We start from the raw sequence: 4,691 nt of genomic DNA on the forward strand, positions 1-4,691 counted from the left end.
GTGACCCGGCACCTGCCCACGGAGAGCCTGGCGCTGTCCAGGAAGAACTGGCACCTGCTCCTGTGCCAGCCCCTGTCCCTGCCCCTGTACAGTTCCTACCACTCGCCTTCCCCCACCCCACCCCAGCCCCTCCCTTGGACCCAGATCCTGACCCGCCTCCTGCCCCTTCCCTTACCCATGACTCTGCCCCTGCCCCAGCCCCTGCCCCTGCCTGTGCTCTTGTTCCTGCCCCTGCCCCTATTCCTGCTCCTGCTGCTGCCAGAGCCACTGTCCCTGACCCAGATCCTACCCTTGCTCCTGCCCCTATCCGTACTCCTGCCAGAGATGCTGCCCCTTCCCCTGCCCCTGCCAGGGGTCCCGTTCCTGCCCCTGACCCAGATCCTGTCCCTGCTCCTGCCCTGGGTCCTGCACCTGCCACTACTGCTGACCCTGTCCCTCCCCTTGCCCCTGCCCCTGCTCTTACCTCTGTCCCTGCCCCGTCCCTGCCCCTATCCTGAGCCCTGCCCCTACTCCAGCTCCTGCAGGGCTCCCACAGCCACATCCAGAGCCCACAGCCCTGCAGGGAGAGCTCCTTGTACAATTACCCTTAGTTCCATCGCCGGAACCCAAGACCCCGCCCGATTGATTCATCCCCTCCACCTGTGTTCCTTCTCTCTGGTACATATTAACTGTTATTTTATCCTTCCATGTCCTATATAATGTTTATTATTTGTTTTAAATAAAATTGCTTGTTTTTAATTGAACAGGTCATGAGCATGCCCAACGCTGTGCTACCACACCCCGGTACATTGACGCAGAATATCTCATTCCCCAAAGGAGTCCCGAACCAGAAGCCCTCTCTGCCCTTTTCTCCCCCAGCCCAGACCCTGGCAACCCCTAAGCTGCTTTCTCTCTCTGTTCCTTTACCTATTCCTGATATTTCTGTAATTGGATTCACACAATAACGGCCTTCGTGTCTGCCCCCCTATTCTCAAAGGGGCCTCCTTTTCTTCTGTGTTTTTTTGTCATAAAATTTCCCTTATTTGTATTTGAAATCCCTGATGGATTACACATCAGATGTAATCAATGAGGCCACCTTAGGAATTATGGGCACAATCTCGGGGCCGAGACCCCTGGTCTTGCTGGGACACATCACGTGCCTGACCCCAGACAGGACAGGGCTGGTTCATCCTGAGACCCACACAGAAACCAGGGAAATGCAGAAAGCTGGAAGACACACCACAAAGGGAAAACGCATTGCTCACAACCCAAGGGCAGAGAAAGGTTTCACCTGACTCTGGTCCAAACCACGTTCCCAGTCACTGGGTTCCACAGAGATGGAGACCAAACACATGCAAGTCCAAGGCGGAAGGATAGGCACGCAGGGAATATGTGTCAGAGATGTGGGAGCTCCTGGGGAAGGACTCCGGCAATGGAAACGCTTTGGAGGCAGCGATGGTCACCCTCAGACTGGCAGGTGTCTTGTCTGGGGACCAGCAGCCCTGGGGAGAATGTGAGGAAGTAGAGGTCCCCTGGAGAGAACGGTGACAGGCACCCCTGTCTGGGAGAAGAGTGAGCAGCACCCATCCCAGGCCACAGGAGCACCCATCTTCAGCCTCGGACTCAGCCCCGGAAACTCCGGCTCAGTTTTTCACACACGTATTGTCAGGAGTGTTCATCACAGCGGTGCTGGAGAGAGCAGGGAATGGAACACTAATGCCCAAGGAGATGGATGGGATCAACGGTCCCAGTTCTCATGATAGAATGCCCTGCAGCTACTGTCCCGGTATCATCCTGGGCACAGGATCTGGGAAGCCCCTCCTAAGACCCACCCCTCCTGCCACCCTGCCCCTGGGAACATTGAGAATTGTTTGAGGAGGAGGGAGAGAGGATCCAGGATAACAGCGGGTCCAAGGAGAATGAAGGTCAGCACTGGGAGGACAGATGGACGTGCCCTGAGCCACCATCCAGGGCCTGGGCGGGCTGTGATGACCTCGTACCTCACCCCAAATAAGGACTCCTGATTTATGGACCCAGTTTCTGTGGATTTACTCCCTCCCTCATTCATTCCCCACTTCCAACCCTCCCTCCCCCTCCCTCCCTCCATACAAACCTCCCTCCTTCCTCTCTCATTAGGCAGAGGATCTGGGGTCCCTGCTGTGTACTGAGCACTGAGGCTTCATCAGTGAGCACCCCCCAACCCACATGGTCATGTCCACTGTGGGAGGTGACGGGGGCAGTCTTCACGGTTAGCAGTGGTGATGAGCACCAGGAATCGGCTCCTGAAAACAGAGGCCAGTTGCACAATGCAAAGAATGGAAGACCCATGCTTAGCACTTTCTCTAGAAAAATCTAGTCCTGAAAAGTAAGTATATCCTAGACTTCATGCAATGTGAGTTCTACTGGCAGGTACCTACTGATTCCTAGAACCAACAAAGAGTAAATCATCCAGTGTCGACTGGGGTGTTGTGACCCAACTTTTCGGACCAATTGACAGCGTTTCAGCCAACATCTCCAGGGCCTTGGAGTTTTCCCAAGTGTCTCTGCGATTCTCTGATCCTTCCATCAACCGCCTTGGGAAGCTCTGCCCTGTTATCTTCCTTGTTTCCTGTCTCTTCTGGGACCCTTCCATGACCTCCTCTCCAGGGCCACCCCCTCCAGGACTCCCTGTGCTCCCTGGTCTGATACCCACATCCTACGCTGGGTCCTGGGAGCCCGGTGCTTTCTGCAAAGTCTGTGTGCCCCTTCTGGGGTCACTAGCCATCTCCCTTGCAGTGGCTTGCCTCTTCCTGCGCTGGGTCACTTCTGAGCAGTCTGTGAGGCCAGACTGTGCCCATGTCACGGGCACAGAAGCGAGAGTCTAGAAAGTCCAGACGACCTGCTCCCAGTCCCAGCGTGTGGAGCCTTAGTCAAGGATGGTCCACGAAAAGAGGAAGCCTTGGGTCCAGGGAGACTGAGGGAGGATGTGGCACAGTGAGCCTGCAGGAGGAGAGGGAGCACTGTGGGGACCTGGCACTCAGGCCTGCTTGGAGACCACATCTCACCCACACTAGCTCTGTCCCCAGGGCTAGAGGTTGTCAGGGTAGCCACCCTCCGAGGCTGCAGGCTGACAGTGACTGACAGGAGTTGAGGTGCACCTGATGCAAGAGAGAACCCTCAGGCAGAAAGGAGGGGGCAGGTGCTCCCCCAGCAGCTGGAGGAACTCGGGGTAGCCACCCTCCCAGGCTGCAGGATGGCAATGGCTGGCAGGATAGGAGGCAACTGGTGCAGGAGAGAGCCCTCAGGCAGAGAGGAGGGGGCAGGCTCTCCCCCAGCAGCAGGTGCACTGGGGCAGGCTGAGGGGGCCTTCGTGGACAGCGGTGCCTGCAGCTGGGGTCTCCACACAGACCCCCTCCTCAGGCTCAGCACAAGATTGTCTGGATGGCCTTGGTCCCCCAAATACAAAGTCTGGCCCAGGACCCTGCTCAAGCCCTGACTCCCAATCCTTTGACCTCAGCTCAAGTGACAAGAAATGGCCAATAGTTTAGGTGGGGTTGGGTGCACAGGGACATTTGCTTTTCTGGCCCATGCTGTAACATTGCTGGCATTTAAAGATCTCAGGGATTTGATTCAAAAACGGTAGGATGCCGGGGACCTGAGTCAGCTTTCTGGAAACCTGCCTCTGGGTCTTGCAGCCCTCCCATCCCACCAGTTCTGCTCAGAATCACTCCAGATCACAGACCCACATTCTTGGCTCCTCAGATGGCCCGTATGATGCACCTTCAAAAAGCGATCCCAGTGGAGCAGCAGGACACATTGCAGATTCCAGCAAATCTGCCTCGCAGAAACTGAGGGTACTGCTGGATGAGCTGTCTGAAAACAGCCATGTCAGGGTTCCAGGAAGATACCAGTGGCACAGGAGTAACTGAGGAGCACCTGAAGGTCGCGTAGGGGCAGTCAGAGCTTCCAGACCATTCTTCCCTAAAGCTCTTCATTCCTCAGCCTTTCTTATGGTGATTCTGCTTGGTTTCTATTTGCACCAACTGTTATCCATTGCCTTAGGCAGCAGAGACTCACGTATGCCTTTAAATGTTTTGGACATTGAATGTCCTCCAGTAGCCACTTCACTGCTGGGAGAATTGGTAGCAAGCAAGAAGTCCCAGAGGACTCCAAGGGCCTGGACTTGGTGTTTCCCTCTCCTGAGATGGGGACACCTGTAGGAGGAGCAGGTGGTCAGCTGAGGGAGGTGGGCAGGCACCTGACGTGGACAGATGGGGTATAGGTGAGACTGGAGTCCCCTCGGGTATGTGCCTGGCATCTGGACTGCACAGGTCTTCAAAGCTGCAGACTGGCTGGGATCATCTTCAGGCTGAGGAGGAAGGTGAGGGGAGCAGAGAGGACTGAGGAGGTTTGGCTCAGACAGAAGAGGGCTGAGCCACACTTTTGGGGGGAAAGTGGGTCAGGTTCAGGCTCACAGGGACAGACCTTGAGGCCATTATGCCATGTGAAATAAGCCAGTCCCTAAAGGACTGACACCGGAGGACCCCTCTTGTGAGGGATGGAGAACACTCCCATTCACAGAGGTGGAAGGAGCTGCTGGGTGCCGGGCTGGGGAAGGGGAATGGGGGTTTAGGGTCTCGTGGGTAGAAGTTCAGGTTGGGATGATGAAAACATTGTGGCGAGGACGGAGGTAGCCGGTGCAGAACAGGGAATATACTTATTGCCACTGAAAC

The sequence above is a fragment of the Callorhinus ursinus genome, unplaced genomic scaffold (genome assembly GCF_003265705.2).
Source record: "Callorhinus ursinus isolate GAN/ISIS: 27379988/994484 unplaced genomic scaffold, GSC_fseal_2.0 scaffold670, whole genome shotgun sequence".
Lineage (NCBI taxonomy): Eukaryota > Metazoa > Chordata > Mammalia > Carnivora > Otariidae > Callorhinus > Callorhinus ursinus.